This window comes from Abramis brama (genome assembly GCF_963993115.1).
Source record: "Abramis brama genome assembly, chromosome: 7".
Taxonomy (NCBI): Eukaryota; Metazoa; Chordata; class Actinopteri; order Cypriniformes; family Leuciscidae; genus Abramis; species Abramis brama.
This window is the reverse complement of record NC_139969.1, coordinates 45,338,620-45,357,187: the sequence shown is the minus strand read 5'-3', so window position 1 is coordinate 45,357,187 and position 18,568 is coordinate 45,338,620. Positions and strand designations below refer to the sequence as shown.

General features: G+C 39.6%; 1 long non-coding RNA gene across 1 annotated transcript; it reads right to left on the bottom strand.

Annotated features, from left to right (window-relative positions):
* Nucleotides 1–1,318: 1,318 nt before the first annotated feature.
* On the bottom strand, nucleotides 1,319–12,369 carry LOC311087191. The gene is made up of 3 exons (XR_014607183.1): nucleotides 11,909–12,369; nucleotides 6,162–6,288; nucleotides 1,319–2,976 (listed from the first exon to the last, which is right to left on the bottom strand). It is a non-coding gene; the product is annotated as an uncharacterized lncRNA (long non-coding RNA).
* Between the last annotated feature and the right edge of the window lie 6,199 nt (nucleotides 12,370–18,568).

Here is an 18,568-nt window from a genome sequence, read left to right as displayed (position 1 = left end):
TCTGATCCCTCCCCCTTGTTATCTGATTATTGTTTGAGTTCTTCCACCTGTTCCCTCTTGATTTGTTCCCTTTATAAGTCCCCTCTTGTTTGCAGTCTGTGTCGGTTCGTTGTCTAATGTTTCCCCAGTAAGTTCTTGTTCAGTTTTTGATTTTGTATTTTCTGGTTATGTTTTCCCCCCTCGTGGGTTTTGTTTTGTATTTGTTTTTCTTTTATAAATAAATATAATTTCTCTGCACTTGAGTCCTCGCACCTTTTTGTATTTATCCCGTCGTGACAATAGCTCACTTATATTCAATAAAATATTGAAACGTTAGCAATACGGATTCTAAACACGAGCGCCAGTGATTGAATGTCAAAGCACGGTTTGAACGCCCACGCCCCCCAGCTGAACTGGAAGTTTTGATTGGTTTTGCACCCGAGTCAGAACTGTCTGTTATTGGCTGAAGCGCTTCAGAACTGTCTGTTATTGGCTGAAGCGCTTCAGAACTGTCTGTTATTGGCTGAAGCGCATCAGAACTGTCTGTTATTGGCTGAAGCGCAGGGCTGAGGGCTCAGCCTCCACGGCACACAGTCGTTTGAAAAGTGTTTGTGAAATGTAAGCTCGCTCTGTTGCTCCATCGGCACCTTTGTCAAAGTACTCTGTACTTTTGGTGAAAAATAAATGTAGCGAAGTTGAATACTTTATTTTAATTCTACTCAAGTAAAAGTAAAAGTCCCACAATTTAATTATACTCAAGAAAGTAGAAAAAAATCGAAAAATCTACTCAAGTACTGTAACGAAAGTATTTGTAATTAGTTACTTTCCACCACTGTTTGACTATGAATTAAAACACAGGGGTGAGTTACATTGAAAAAATAAATCCCAGTATCATTATAGAAATGAGGGGCAGCAACAGTTAAATATGCCAGCCCATTGGAGCGGACCCTCAGCTTCAAGTGCTACAAGTGTCCATCCTCACATACCATTACTTTTATAGTTTAATTAAGTGTTTATGCTGTGGTCATATGGCTAAGTGGCTATATACACAATCATCTTATTTACCTTACAGATGCCATTGTATTACACTAAATTATGAGTGCCACTGAATGCATTTGATCATTTTATCAACATTGTTGGCATGAAAAACAGATATAAAGTACAATACATACAACAACATATGTAGAATATACACAGGAAGTGCAAACATTTCATTTCAAGTTTGGGATCCTCTTGGTGCAAAAGATCATTAGTTGTGTAGTTGGTTTCTGGCTTTGACCTTCTCCATTTACCGTTCAACTCAGCTGTTATTGGTCAAATAATCACAGACAGAAACACATACAGGAGAACTGAGAGCTCTTTAATTATATTAATGATAGAAGAGAGAGAATACAGGACAGTCTCTGACTCGATATGAAACACTTCTATAAAGACACAACAATATTACAAATAACTCTCTTCTGATTTCCATGCAAGCTCTGGTTAATATGTGTATATAAACTTAGTACTCTTCTAATATATTCTGTGCACTTTAAATCAAGTCTTTTTAGGGATAGTTCACCCAATAGCGTGAATAGTAGTTATTTGGTAAAAGAGTATAATGTACATGCATTAGGAACACAAGCAAGACTATGACATTAAACTACTTGATGTTGTTGATCTGTCAGTCTATCGGGGGAATTAATGAGAATAAACCGTGCTTTATACAACCCTCCTCTCCATCGCATGATAAAGTCCTGCTGATACAGAACGTCAGCAGAAGCATCAACGGCACATCAATACATCTTTAATAAAACTCTGTTTACCGTATGTGTTTAATGGAGCGCAAACAGAGCAATTGAGTTTTGAGTTTTATGAGTCAAGAGTTCTCTCTAATAAACCTAAATGTCACAGAAAGGAAGGGTGTGTGCAGTGAAAAGAATGACATTGACTTCATTTATTGAGTGCAGATGTTTAAACTGAACTGCAGGCGGTCTGTGAATGAGACGCAGGCTTTTGCATTGAAACACAGCAGGCAAACGCTGCACTACTGTCTCGAGAGTGTTCGTCCCGGCTGTGTGTCGAACTCTGATGTGTGTCAGTTCTACAACAGCAGTGAACAGACTTCATTAACCCTCTAACATCAGGCCTCAAGAACATGTACAATACACAGTCAGCCAGTGGGTTCAGATACAGGAGAAATTCAGAAAAATACCAAAATATATTGTAACTGTAACTGTCGTAACTGTAAAATCTGTAAAAAACTGTAAAAAAATCTACAATAAAACTCAGGATTACGTTCGGGAGAATGAGAAAAGTGTAAGTCAGAAGCACCAGGAACAAACTGGCCAAAATTTTCTTGCGCTTTAGGGAAGTAAGTGATAGTGCGCGTGAAAGACCGCGACAAGTGCCAACAAAACACAGAATGATTATCGGGTAGGGGATTAAACAGGCGATCGAGTGGGACAGAAAGCTAAACAGCCAATCAGGGTTAACGTCTGCAAAGTCTGCAAAGATCATAGGAACAAACCAGATGATCATAGACATGACACAGCAGACTTTTAGTGAATGATGAGATCTGTACCAGATAGTATGAGAAACCAGAAGATATCGTTCAAAAGCAACACATGCCATAAAATACACACCCACAATCAAACTATACCAATATGCATTATTCACCTTCCATGACCCTGTGAATGTCATCATTAATCTACTAATGATCTGAATGAGATCTGAAAGAATCAAATGAATAACAAACACTGGAGTGGAGCGATGAGATTTGATAAGAGCACACAACGCAAACAGAGTTAAGATCATGATTGGAATCTCAATGGCTGAAATGATCCTGATAATTAATGGTTCTGCAGACTCAAGTTTCCTGAGAAATTCCCTCATCTGACGGCTCCATTCATCTCCATAATCTACTCCACTTGATCCGTTGATATAATAATCTTCACTTGATCTGTTGCTGCTGGCGTTTTGTTCTGCCATTGTTTCATGAAATCTTGACAGGCAACACTAAATAACAAACCAGTCATTAGTTAAAAAACATGCAATCATTTACTACTTTATTAAAAGCATTAGGGAAAATTATATGACATAACTTGTTTTCTGAATTGTTCTATATTTGTCATTGTTATAAATAACAACGAAATAACATCAGAGAATCCTACAATATAAGTGCAATAAAAAAGTCTACAAAGTGCAATCGGTTGTAACTTATGCATACATGTGCATAATGCATACACCAGTTCCCAACTATTAAGTTGTGTGAAGAGAGAAGTATGTTAAATGTGGGGGGCTGCTTGTAAATTGGAGGAATGCTCGTTCAACCGTCTCAAAGCTCTGGGATAAAAGCTGTTGGCCAATCTAGTGTTTCTCGCTCTCAAGGCCCGGTATCGTCTCCCTGAGGGCAGCTGGTGGAACAGGTGCATAACATTCGCTGGGTGCAAATGCGCTGGGTGCGACTGATCTCGCAGAATGTTATGCACTCTCCGCAGACAGCGGGTGGTGTAGACATTGTTTATCTCCAGTAGGTTAGTCCCTATGATTCTTCCTGCTGTCCTCACCACCCTCTGGAGGGCTTGCTGTTCGGCCTTAGTGTAGCTGGAAAACCACACCAATAGTTCATAGGTCAGCACGCTATCAATAGCACAGTGGTAAAAATTTACCAGAAGCTGCTTAGGGAGATTAGCTCTCCTTAGTTTCCTTAGGTAAAAGAGGCGTTGCTGTGCCTTTCCCACAACTGAGGTGGTGTTAATGCCCCAGCACAGGTCCTCAGTAACAGTCAGTCCCAGGAACTTAAAGCTAGGAACTCGCTGAACCTCCTCGCTTCCAATAAAAATTGCAGTGTGGTTAAGTTGTCCTTTTTTCCTAAAATCCACAATCACTTCCTTGGTCTTCTTCGTATTAAGGGCCAGATTATGCTCCTTACACCATGTTGCCAGGTATTCAACTTCCTCTCTGTATGCAGTCTCATCATTATTGGTCATAAGTCCTAACACTGTAGTGTCGTCTGCGAATTTAATGATGAGATTAGATGACAAAGAGGCTAGGCAGTCATGCGTAAAGAGCGTGTAGAGTAATGGACTGAGCACACATCCTTGAGGGGCTCCGGTGCTGATAACTAAAGTGGATGAGATGTGCCCACCAACTCTCACATACTGTGAGCGATTGGTTAGGAAGTCCAAAATCCAATTGCATAATGATGTGTTCAATCCTAGTGAATACAGTTTTGCTGTTAGTTTATTTGGCAGAATCGTATTAAAAGCTGAACTAAAATTAACAAAGAGCAACCTTGCATAGGTGTTCTTGTGCTCTAGATGTTGAAGCAGGGTGTAGAGCGCAATAGCAATGGCATCTTCTGTTGACCTGTTTTCCCTATAAGCAAATTGATTCTGATCCAGTGTGGGTGGTATGGCGTTTTTAATGTGTTTGATTACCAATCTTTCAAGGCATTTAGCCAGTATAGGTGTAAGCGCCACAGGCCTGTAATCATTTAGGCATGCTATTCTGGATGTTTTTGGCACTGGAACTATTATGGCAGTTTTGAAGCATGCTGGGACCCAGGCTGAGGACAGCGAGATGTTATAAATTGTGGTGAAAATTTCTGCCAGCTCTCCCGCACAATACTTAAGCACCCTCCTCGGTACTCCGTCCGGTCCGGCCGCTCTCCTGGGATTGATGTTGCGCAAACAGATTCTCACCTCATGTGTGGTCAGGACTGGGGCCGTGTCATTGGAGGGCATCAGTGGTTGTATCGGGTCATTGTTGTTCCTGTCTAAACGGGCATAGAACAGGTTTAAGTCCCTCAGCTAAGGTGGCATCAATGCCCGCTGAGGGAGATGTTGTCTTCTTATAGCCTGTTATTGCCCTGATGCCCTCCCACACCTGCCGTGGATTTGTTGATTTATTAAAATGGGCTTCAATCCGTCTTTTATGTTCTGCTTTGGCAGATTTGATTCCCCTCCTTAAAGCAGTCCTGGCTCTACTGTAAGCGATCCTGTCTCCAGATCTATATGCTGCATCCCTAGCCTTGATTAATTTTTGTACCTTATGTGTCATCCATGGCTTTTGATTTGGAAACACATGTATTTTCTTCCAGGTTGTGACACTATCTACACAAAAATGAATGTAGTCCATAACTGAGGTAGTGTATTCATCCAGAGACTCCCGTGTTGGTGTCCCCCTCCCTCTGAATACCTCCCAATTTGTGGAGTGAAAGCAGTCCTGGAGCTGGGGGATAGCCGCCTCAGGCCACATTCTCACATTCTTATTTTTAATTTTTGGTGTATACTGTGGATGTAGCAAGAGTGAAAGATGGTCTGACAGGCCCAGGTGTGGGTAAACCTGGGCTTTGTATGCGTCCGCTACATTAGTATAAACCTGATCCAGCGTTTTGTCCCCTCTAGTTGCACACTTCACACCTCTAGTTTCACTTTTCTTACCCGAGTCTGCAGTCCTGTCAGCTCGATAGGCAATACGTCCGGCTAACTGAATGGCCTCATCCGAAATGGTGCTACCCAACCATGTTTCGGTGAAAATCATGCTGCAGCAGTTGTATATGGTCCTCCGTGTTGCCAACTGTAGTTGTATTTCATCCATCTTATTGCGAATCGACCTGACATTAGAGAGGAAGATGGTAGGAAGCGGTGGCCTGGACGAGTTAGCCGTTAACCTGGCCTATACACCTGCTCGCTTTCCTCTCTTCTGTCTCCGCTCACAGCGTCTCCTCCTCTGGCTCACTTCCGCAAGAATCTCCGGTGATGATCTGACGAGCCCCGGAGGAATAAATGTCTCCACTGATAGATGGTGTATTCCAGAATTAAGTTCTAAAAGTTTATCACGGCTATACTGAAGTGTCTCCACATGATGACTGTGCAAAATAATACACAGTACCACCAATAATGTGCAAAAACTATACCAACTGTAGGAACTCAAAGCCGCTGCGACTATGGTCCACCATCTTGGGTCTGTGTGATTGTTGAAATAAAGTTTCCTCAGTTTGCTCTACATGTTCTTTAGAGGAGATGTGTGTAATGTTAGAAAGCTTGAAATACGTGAAATGTAAGATTAAAGTTTGGAAATCCTCCATTTGAACAATATCACAGAAGCAAGAATGCTGTTGTTCTGAATATTCAGTCCAGCACAGCTGCAAGTGTACAATGGTTTATTAAACTAGGAATAAATCTTGAAGAACTTACGTTACTGACAGGATTGTGTGTTTCGTCTGCAGGTCAAAGCAGAAGTTTGTGGAGCAACACACAGACTGACAGATGTTTCACAAGTTTCCACTGCCGTGTTTAAAGAGCTCTTCATTCACTGCACACACTGTAAAAACACACATCTTAAAGCTTGTGGATCTAATGTAGGAAATGTCTGAGATTACAGACAAACTATTTGATTCAACGTGTGCAACTGTAATTACCTTAAAGATACAATTAACTAACAATGGTGGTTTGAGTGAAAAAACAGTCTAACTTTCACAAACGGTTCGGCTCAACTATGACGACTGAAGTAATCTGAAAACGCTTTATATCTGATGCTTCATAAAATCGGTTAAACACTGGAGTCACATGGATTACTTCAATGATGTCTTTCCTATCGTTCTGGGCCTTGAATGTGTTCGTTGCATTGCTCCCAATGGAGAGAATTTAAAAATTCAATCAATTTAAAAATAGAATCAATAAAAATTCAAAGTTCATTTACAAATCAATTAAATTTTGTCTAACAAATGTCAGTATAACTCCACAAAATATGATAGACATTAAAGGGATAAGTAACTTACCAAAAAATGTTTTATATCTGTCGTCATCTACTCTCACGTTTTCTTGGACCTTTATGACTCTGTGGAACACAAAACGTGAACTTTGGAAGAATGTTCTGATTTGTTCTTTCCATGTAGTGAAATTTAACAGAGCCAATCTTTTTTTAAACTGTAAAAGGAATGAAAAATCACCATAAAATAGGTCCACAAGACTCATGCACTGTTTTCCAGGTTGAAACAATAGAATAGCTTTGGCTGAGGAAAACCCTTTCTCGATTATCTGTCTGGGTATCTCTCAATTCTCTGTTATTATGCATTTACGATTGAATTGAGTGCCTAGAGCTCTATCCCTTTGTTGGTTACAGATGTCTCTACTCAAACCAATACTTTCTCCATCTCTTTTGTCCTTTATTCCAACTCATTTTCTCTTTCGTGAAATGATGTATATATGAGACTTGTACTTTTTGTTCCGTTTAATCTTTCAAGAGTATAAGTAAAGGAGAATACACTCAGCTGCTACACATTCTTTCTTCTTGGCTTTTGGAGTGTGATGGATTTTAATTAATCAACTTTAATCAATCAACTAACATTTGTTTTTCTTGCAGGAACAACATTCATATGTTTTTTAATGTTTCCAAACTCTTTGGAGAAGACTTTGAGAGTGTGTGTGTGTGTGTATAAATAACAGAAAGGGGAAGTGAAACTAGACAAATGACTAGTTCTCAAATCCTTGTGATAAGTATTCACAAAAACAGAGTTAGCTTGTGCCAGTGACAGAGGGAACAGGTTGGGGCTTTTGAACCAATTGAACCAATCATATTGAAGGTGAGATGTTAGTCTTATTTGTTTTCTCGATTCTATAAAAACTGTTGTATCCGTGTTTTCTGGTGGGATTCTCAATGGAATTTGTCTCTGGCCTTGCTTCTTGGGAGAGATTCCCTGAGAACTGCTCGAGAAACTCTCCCGGCCATGATTAAAGCATTTAAAGGACATTTGCTGAAGTCTGTTTGTCGATTTATTCCTGCGCAGGAAGCTAGTTTAGGAAGGAAGCTAGTTTAGGGGAACAAGTTAGTTAGGTGCTATTATTGAATGGGGACGTCGATTTGTAGACGAGACCCAGATAGTGAGGTTTAGGGAAAAATCTACCACAGGAGCCCTAATAATTGATGGGTTATTTATGAAAACACTGGCTGAATGGACATTATTGCACTTGGACATTATTACTCGGCTACCCAATAATAGTACAGTTGAGTATTCCAGCAAATGTGGTGTGTATTCTTCTCATTTTAGCTCCTGCGTCCATGTGGGCTGAAGATCGAGACAGAACCAAACCAAAGCTGGACTGTAACCTACTGGCCTATATGACTGACTTCATACTGACAGCTACTGGCATGAATGCTGCATCACCTGTTATTGAACAAAAACTTCTTCACCTAGAGTTTTCATCCCCCATGAGGAGACTCCATGTCTTCATCTCTTGTGACTGGATATCAGTTTAAACATTCTTCAAAGAACTGCTAATTTCTTCTGAATTTGTTTAGTAGTATATGTAAGAATTTTCCATTAAACTTTTAGTAATGTTTTTAAGTAATGAAGTAATTAATTAAGTAATGTTGTTGTCATCTTGTTAATGTATGTACAGTATAAATTGCAAACATGCTTGTGTTGGACTCTTGTTTACAGGTTATAGACATGTTTAGAGTAGGTAGATGCTGTGTATTTAAAGGGGCTCTAAGTCATGTTTATTTGTACAATGTTATTTTTGTATATAAATCATTATTACTGTGGAACAAATTGCTATTTTTTTATTTGTAAATTAGCAACTGAATTTTTTATCCATTGCACCGCACCACTTCATCACCAATAATTTTGTATTACTTTGTAGTTTATTGTTTTATGTCACATGTGAGAACAAAAGCAAGTTTATTTTATTTTTTTCAGATTATGTAATTTCTGTAATAAAGTCTGTATCATAGAATGGTAACTTCTTTCTGTTGTTATTTTGTAGATGTTTGTTGTAAGTAAATGGCTTAAATTTAAGCCATTTAAGCCACTGTGGTAATACTACAGTAAAACCATAGTACCCTTGACTGTAGTAACCATGGTTTTAACCACGGTTAATACAGTCATGGTTACTATGGTTTTACTGTAGTATTACTACAATATAACTGTAGTAAAACCATGGTTTTAGAGTAAAACCATGGTTTTACTACAGCCAAAATACCACGGTTACTACAGTCTTATACCACGGGCTGTTTAAATACTCAATTCTGATTGGCTGGAAGGTGTGCAGTAAAACCGTTTAATGCACAGGTAGTTCTAGTCAGTTTGATTACAGTTCGAAATTAATCCACTACTATAAACATTGGTAACCATAGTAACACAGTTACACTTGCAAACAGAGTGAGAGACACATATGAAAACGTTTATTTAGGTAGGCTAAATGGATGATTTTTGCATATCGTTTAATTTGTATGGTGAATATGGCAATTTTGAGAAATGGGCCCAGGCACAAGACGAAATAGAAGACTTGGAGAAGACGTTGAATGACAAAAAGCGGCACAAAGAATTAACACCGGCAGAGCTAGATAAGATCGAAGACGACAAAGATGAGGTCAATACGAAAAAGACAACTAAATGGGCAGTTAACACTTTCAGTGACTTTTTGCGCGAAAGACAGAACAATTGTGATTTCGAGACCTACTCTGCTTCTCTTTTAAATGAGACATTGCGGGAGTTTTATGCCTCTGTTCAGTCTACCACTGGACGCGAATACAGTGTTGCAAGTTTGATGAACAGGTATGCAGGTATGAACCGTCACATTACAAAATACAACATCATAAGTGATAAAAACTTCAAGTCAAGCAATGCCGTCTTTAAATCAGTTTTAAAGCGCTACAGGACAAATGGAAAAGACACCAGCGTTCATCATCCGCATATTACTGAGTCTGACTTGGAGAAAATTAGAAATGCACCTGCACTCTCCCCTTTCACACCCACAGGACTTGTAAGAAAAGTTTGGTTTGACATACAGCTGTGTTTTGCACGGCGGGGAAGAGAAGGAAACCGTAACCTATCAAAAGAGTCTTTCGTTCTCCGGCAAGACGAGAATTGGAAAGAGTACCTGACCCTGGCGCATAACCCAGGCACAAAAAACCACAAGGATCCCACTGCATCGGATAGGGAAAATTTACGAGGATTTATGTTTGCGAGCCCCGGCTGTCACGTCACTGTCAGTGTTGTGTTTCTGTTTTTCTGTTTAGCTCATCTGTTTCCATGGTTACCCTCATTAGTTCATTTGTATCACCTGTGTCTTGTTAATTACCCTCTCTTGTATCACCTGTTTTCAGTTCATCTGTGTGTATTTAGTTTCCTCTGTTCAGTCAGTCCTGGTTGGTTCTACTTTGTCAGTATGGTGTTTAGAGTGTGTGTTCCTGCCTGTCATCCTGCCTGTCTGTATCTGTGAGTAAGATTGAAGTAAATCGTTTGTATTGAAGCCTTTGGACTTTGAGTCTCCTTCAACCTGCACTACACCCGTAACACCGGCGACCCACTTTGTCCCGTGGACAGCTTTAAAAAATATCTGTCAAAGTGTCCAGAAAATGCTACCTTTGCTAAATGCTAAAAATTACCTTGGCAATATGCTAAAAAGTATTTGTGAAGAGGTTGGTAATAGATATTTCGTTTTTGCCCATGAATTTAAACTGTTTATATTATTTTCCAAATCTGAACTGAATCTTTAAATTCTTGTTGTTCAGGTGGAAGGTATCTCACAAATGTACACAAACCATAGTTTGCGGAGCACTGCCGTTGGACGACTCTCTGATGCAGGACTAGAAAGCCAGATCATGTCAGTGACAGGCCACCGATGCGAGGCGAGTTTGCGGTCATATTGGGCCCCATCTTTGTCAGAGAGGAGGGCATGGAGTGACATACTGACATCTAGAACCTCAACAAGCAAAGCGAAACATAATTTCACCTCCAAGCCTAAACCTGAAATAACCCTACCCTTTTCCATGTCTAACTTTACGATAAATGGAAATGTGGAGTTTAACATCATGATGAGTAAAACAATCCCCTATCGAAATTTCCAACTGTTTGATTTTTTTTTTAGTTTTCATTTAATTTAATGCATTTCAATAAATGTAATGTGTCTTTATATAGTAATTGTGGTTAGAAACGCCGGTTTTATTTCACACTCTACATAATTCATTTAAATAAATGACATGATTAGTTCAAATAAAGATTGCCTTGTCACTGTCAGTGTTGCCTGTTATTCATAAATAATTGTAATAAATCCATTAAAGAATCATTAAGTTAGCTATATGCTTAAGCAACGAGGGGACTGTAGACTTTAAAGAAGAGACGCACACAGGTAACTCTCGCACGCATCTCTCTCTCTCTGTTCCTTCTCTTTCAGTTCTCTGTCTCTCTTTTAATAATGAATTTAAATAAATGTGATAATTCATTCAAATAAAAGCAATCCAATGGCTCTACTTTATTTAAAGCGGACGGAGTGCTAGAACTAACGAGCCGTAACTTTAAGAAAATAACCGTCATTTTTACACATCTGTTAAAAAATTACACTGTAAACATCAGTTACAGCTTTAACTTGTTTTTAACTTGGCAAATAACCAAGGTATAAGCGGGATAATCCACGGCTAGACATGCATTAAAGGATTTTAATGCACGACGTAGAGGCAACCACCCTCCGCTTCGCGTTAAAAACCTTTAATGCATGGCTAGCCTTGGATTATCCCTTACATAGTTAACTACAGTTTTACTGTAATATTACTACAATATAACTGTAGTAAAACCATGGTATCAAAACCATGGTTTTTAAAAATCATGGTTTGGCCAAAATACCACGGCTACTACAGTCATAGTTAACTACAGTTTTACTATAGTAAAACCATGGTTAATTTTCGTAAGGGAAATTGTTCTCAAATATCTACATATATGCAGATATGTTTGTATGTTGTGGTGAGATCTGGTATTTATCTCATCTCCTGAAGAACCCCTAGTATCGAAGTAGCTAGGTAGTCTTTTGCTGTCAGGTCAGAATAGGATTAAATCCTCACTAGCTTGTTTAGCCTATACCAGTAAATCTAGGTGTGTCCCTACACCTTCGTGCAACAATAACAATCATTGACAACTAGGCACATTGATCAAACTCATGCTTACCCTCCAGCAGAATCTCTCCTGGATCCTTCGTTGTCCTTGGTCTTGCAAGATATACTATAATGCTCTGTCTATTACTTATAGAACTGTCTTTGTAAGCTGAAGTAAAACTGAACAGTGTTTGTGTTTATGAAATAAAAATGTATTTGAACAAACGATAAAAATACTGGTTACACAATGATTAATATTTGTTGCAAATCATCAAGAGGTTACAGGTTATAATACTTCAGCTTATCCAATCTCCACAGGGCAGTCCTGTATGAGTGGAGAATTACACAGGCTATTTACCTTAAAGCAGTTCAAGCAATAGATGTAAAAAATAACTTGTCCTCATCTGAGCTATTCAAGTTAAGATAATACAGCAGAGCAATATAAGCAAAAAGAGTTTCAGTTAATAAACTGAACTAGAAGAGAGCTGATTTCTCCCCAGGGATGTACACGACATCAAAATGCAACAACTAACAGTCAAAAAGCAGTCATATTTATACAGAACTGGGTTACATTGTTCCTATGCAGTTTCTTGGGTTTTTTCCAGAGGAACTAAAGCATGTGACCTCAACCTTCTATTGCCCCAGTCAAGGGGGCTTCTGGTGTCGACATCGTTCCCCATATATGGGCATTCTTCCGTCCTTTCCGTCTTCTGCGCTTCGGGCCTCTGTGTTCAAATAATTCAAAATTCAAAATAATCCCCTACAATGTATGTGGCTTAGGAAAGGGCATCCTCTAAAATCCTCCAGATACGGTTTTACATGTTCATTTACAACCCTAGGATTTGTCCCTGGAATGAAATGGGCTGTTATTACCTTATTTGGAAGGGTCATGAATAATAATGTTGAGCTCTGCTCTGATTGGCTGTTTCACAGATTTGTACGCAGTAGCTGTGATGTACTCTGAAATACAAACATGCAAAATAATCATCGTTCAGTTCGCAAACAACAAAATATTTGAACAAATTGACTAGATGCATTGTCAAATGACAATCGTTTTAACTGAAGTGGTGAAGGTTACGTTAGCTAGAAGGAGCGAGTGAGCTATCTGTAAGCAACCAAACTAACCTACCAAACTAACCACGCGCGCACGAGCGATTGACATGCAAATGATCCACGCGGACGAATGATCCACGCTTGCGTACCGCCCCTGAGGAGCTGACCGTGAGCACGAAAGGAGGCAGACACAGAATTCAAAATAAATATGTTCTTTATTAAATAATAAAAACAATCTTAAAAAGTCTCTTCGGCATTCTCTTCTTCGGGGCTCAGACAGAGAGAGATATGAACATAAATGAACGTAACTCAGCAGTTTCAGACAAAGAGAGGAATGAACATAATTCACAGCTTCCGCGTTCTCTTCTTCAGCGTTCTCTTCTTCAGCGTTCTCTTCTTCGGCGTTCTCTTCTTCAGCGTTCTCTTCTTCAGCGTTCTCTTCTTCGGCGTTCTCTTCTTCAGCGTTCTCTTCTTCAGCGTTCTCTTCTTCGGCGTTCTCTTCTTCAGGCTCAGACAGAGAGAGTTATGGACATAACATGAACGCATCTCAGCAGCTCCAGCATTCTCCTTCAACAGGGCTCAGGCGGGGAGAGGTATGAACAGCTGTGACTGCGAGTGAACAGCAGAACCACAATTCCCACACTCGTATATTCACCAACACACTGCAAGATTTCACTCGTGCTCACTTTCACAATAAAACTGCAATTCAACAGACTCACGGTGCAACAGCCGCAACAGCTGCTTACACCCGCAATCCAGCCGAAGTCTTTTCTCTCTCTCTCTCTCTCTCTCTCTCTCTCTCTCTCTCTCTCTCTCTCTCTCTCTCTCTTCCCTGCGGCCTCCATCCTCGGCCGTGGCCGCGGCCTCTCTCTCTCTCTCTCTCTCTCTCTCTCTCTTCCCTGCGGCCTCCATCCTCGGCCGTGGCCGCGGCCTCTCTCTCTCTCTCTCTCTCTCTCTCTCTCTCTCTCTTCCCTGCGGCCTCCATCCTCGGCCGTGGCCGCGGCCTCTCTCTCTCTCTCGCCGATCTCTCCCGCAGCCCACCGCGTGTGTCCACAAGGTTCCGGCTCTGGTCACCCCGTGACACGAACGCAGACCTGTAAACGCCCTCATCACCTCAAAACAAAGAATCAGAGACTTCGGCAACTTACTCCTCTGCTTTTCATCGAGTTTGGAAGACTGTGTTTGTGCTGTGCTTTGCTGTTTCACTTGGATTTACCTCAGAAGAATTAGAAGAACGCGATTTAAAGACAAGAAAGATGTAAGGTAAGAAATTCTTAATTATTAGTTTATGTTATTGTTGCATAAACTTCACATTGCAGTTGAACTGTTGCTAGATATAAGGTGAATATTATAATATTTAGACCCGTGTTTACTATACTGCATTTGTGGATATCTGCTCAAACGTAGATAAGTATAATATGGTGACCATAATGTTTCATATTTTGGAGCGCGCTGTGCGTTTGAAAAGCAAAACGCACCAAACAAAGGCTTCATGTTACTCTAATCTCATTTCATATCATCATAACGAATGGAAACATTTGAAGTAACATGATAATCAATATATTTTTCTCTAACGTAGTTGTTACTGAAATATTTTGGAAGATTTATAGGCTGCTTAGGCTATTGTTATTATTATTTTATGCAGCACTGCGCGTAGCCTATACCTACAAGGCACAACAAACCTGGTGTTCATTATACATTATTGGAAACATTTGTGTGTGTATTCTGTGAATTTTAAAAAGCAATTTTAACCCCCTGAGGTCGGCAATCACGCCGGCGTCATCTGCTCGCTTTTTTCCTTATCAGTGCAAGAGAGAGTCAAAATACTATTTTGATTTTGATTTTGACATACTTGTGTTATACATCAATCGATCCTGTTAAGTGTGTATTTTTTTTGTGTATACTCACAATAAAAACAAAGTGTTGTGCTTTTTGCCAAATAAAGAAAAATAAACACGAAGCGAGTTCTGCTTTCTCTCTGTCAGTTAAGTCCTGAAATGCATCCGAAAATGAATACTCAGTCAATCAGGCATACAGACACACAGGCATGAAGCTTGAATTATCTTCTTTTAAATTAAGTAATTTTTATAAAAAACAAATATTCTCAGTTTATGCAATCTGTATGAAAAGAGCAAGATGTCAGTCGTTCTTATCTCAGCTAATTATTTTTAATGTGACTCCGCCCACAGAGAGCGCGCGCTATTCAAACACAAATGACTGAGGCGATCCTGCAAACTGTGAAGGCCCACACAGGCGTTAAGATCTGAGGGAAGAAAATCTGCAAAGATTCTCCTTAAGTGTGTGCTGCCACCAGATTTCACAATCGGTTAGGATTATAAAACTCCTGTAGTGTGAGCCAGGCATTATGCTGGGTACACACACACCACAAGATAAATGGGCTGATTTTGGGCCGATTTCCCCCCTTCCGACAATCCCAGGTAATGTCCCGATTATCTGGATGGTTCTACAGATTATCTTATCATATTTTCTCTTGGTGTGAGGTGTGTTAAGAGTGACTGAATCTGATCGGAAGAACGTCGGAGCTGCCCCGATCGTAAATCGTAAATATCAGCATGTTGAATATTTACGATCATAAATCCTGATGTGTGGGGGGAACCCCAAGGACAAACACACATACACTCTGGAGATGATCACGTGAAACGAAACAATATCCAATCAGAATAGCTGAGAGAAGACAGAAGCATAACAAACAGGGCAGCGAAGTTAAATGGATGTGGACAGCAGAGATGGAGGATCAGCTTGTCGATTTGTGGCAACAGCACGAGTGTTTATACAACTTGTCATGTAAAACATACCACAATAGACTGTGTGTGTGTGTGTGTGTGTGTGTGTGTGTGTGTGTGTGTGTGTGTGTGTCTGGTTTGACCTTCATTATGATGACCCATATTTATTCAAATGTAAAAATGCAGAAAGTTTTCTGTGTTGGGTAGGTTAGGGAAAGGAGCTAGAAAATGTAATTAGCTCAGTATAAAAACCATTAAGCCTAATATGGGACGTCCACATAAGGATAGGTGTACCAGTGCACATGTGTAGGCCTATGTGTGTGACAGAGAGAGAGAGAGACCGGAAATTAACCATGGTTTTATCATAGGCGTATTGAAGATTTGTGCAACAAAAGAAATACTATAGGTAAAAGGTTTTTTTTTTTTTTTTTTTTTGGACAAGCTGACTCTGAAAATCTGGTCTGGTTTGTGGTCTCTCACATTAAATCTTTTAGTGTGTACCCAGCATTAGCTAGCGTGTCTTTTCGAAGTGACATCTGACATGAATATTGCACGCTGAGTTGCTAAAACGGACTTATCGTGTTGTGTTCACCAACAAGGGTGCGACTGCTTGTCTGTTTCTGCTGTAAAACATGAACTCGCAATGCCTTGACAGTGGACAATACAGGCTTTTGTGACAAAACGTGTTTAGGGTTCAGTCAATCTTGCCAGGCATCTATTTCAGATGAGGAGATTAACGTTATAAAGACACTCCGGCAGACAGTATGGTTGGTGAGTAAACGAAAATGTGCGCTTTGACGGAAGGATGTTACGTGAGAATGTGGAGAGTGTCAAAATAAAGGTGTATATCGATATTTTACGTGTGGAATCGATGCATCGTATCTGTAGGAGCCATTTGTGACATTTATGTTGAAGTTAATTTAATGACCCCTGCTGGTGAATCATGACCTTACGGCCTTGGAAGGCCTTGGAACAGAAGGAGTTCAAATTGCACACCTGCGGCAATTAGTGGCATAGAGGTAGACAAAGGAGGAATCCTTGAGGGGTTGGAAAGTTTTGGAATTGGATGTTGGAAATGCATGGACGCCAGCAGGCATATGGTTTTCAATTTTTCAGTTTAGTGACAGTTTATCGTATTGGAAGTATTGGATGGATTACGTTGTTCGTCATCCATATTTATGTTTTCGTTATTACAAGTTTGAGTTTATTTATTGAGAGAATCAAATGCTATACTGGAATAAAACAAACAATCTAAGACAGAGTATAGGAGCATAAAAATGCCATTAGAAAAGCTAATTTAGATTACCCTATGGCAAAACATTTTCAAAATGTGAACAATAGTAATCCAGAAGGCCTAATGGTTGAGGGTTTAGAAACGATCAAAAAGAGCATTCGGGGTGGTGACCGATTAAAATTACTTCTACAGAGAGAAACATTCTATATATATGAGTTACAGGCCACAGTATACCCTGGTTTGAATGAAGAAATAGACTTCAGTCCCTTTTTGTGATATGCCTTTTGTGTATACAGTGTGTTTTTTTTTTTTGAGTATATGTATGCGTGTATGTATATGTATATATACATGTGTGTGTATGTATATGTAGGTGTATATATGTGTATGTGTGTATGTGTATCAATTTTTCTTTTCTTTTTTTTTTTTTTTTTTTTGGGATTTAATTTGCTATGTAACCTCCTAGTGGACCTTCTCTGTATGTGCATGTAATTTGTCATTCAGGTGTTTCTAATTAGCATCTATAAAAGAGTAAATTGTTTGCTTGGAAAACATACCCTGAAGAAGGCTGTTTGTGCCGCTACACGTGGGTTGTTTTTTCCCCAATGTCTTTTAAATTTTCTATCATGAAATAGCCAATCCAATAAAGGCTTTTTATAATTTTCTAAAGAAGAGTGCCTTGGATTTCCTTCTACTACATAAAACAAACAATCTATTGAAACCCCTGAGGCTTCCGAAGTGACTTGCTGAAAGGCACTACATAGTTGAAAACCCTCTGCTATTGGAAAGTGAAACCTGCTGCATTGGAACATTTGGAAGTCACCTGCGTTTGGAAAGTCTGATTTACCCTGAGGATACTTGGAAGATTGGGAGCTGCATTCTCTAAAGTATGTGGATTATACATGTTTCCTGCTGATGACGTTAACCTTTATCTCCTTGGACGTTTGTGAGTAAAACGCTGAATTGGAGCGAGCCGCTGCGCTCATACAATGACTTTGAATGTGAGCCGCCATGCTTACACCACAAACTGAATGGGCCTTTTCACTTGCGTTTGTCTTCTCATTTATGTGTTGACTTTGAAATGCTATCGATTTCTTGTGTGTTGAACTTTTGAGTTAATCTTTGAAAAAATGTCAGACGAAGAGCCTGAAGAGCAGGATTTGTATGAAGAAAAAGAACTGTTTAAGTTAATTGCAACACGTAGGGGGAAGCTTGGTGTTTTAACATGCAAACGACATGAAATCAATAGTCTTATTGAAGCTGGCGGGACAAAGAAACTGTTAGGAAACGAGTTAACTTGTTTGATGGATTTTATTAGTTTACAAGCAACTGTACAAAAATTTACGAAAAATGCATACGAAAAGGAGGCCGATAACTTAGACTGGTACCAACCCAAATATCACCTTTTCAAAAGCTTCTTAGGTGTCACGAACTGGCTCGAGGTTAATCAAGATAATGAGAAAGAAGAGGAGCAGGACGATATTGTTAAGTCCCAAGATAGCGCATCTCAAGTAAGTGCACAGTGTCACGCATAGCTGCAAAGCAACAAGCACTCTCAGTTGCGCGTCACGAGAATCTTTCATTCATCTAAAGGCCGAAGCAGAATGTGCAGCTATTAGAGCAAAAGGCGCAGGCTTTGGATAACAAAATTGATCTTGATATCGAAGAAGCAAATATCATTGCAAAATTAAAGGCACGAAGAGAA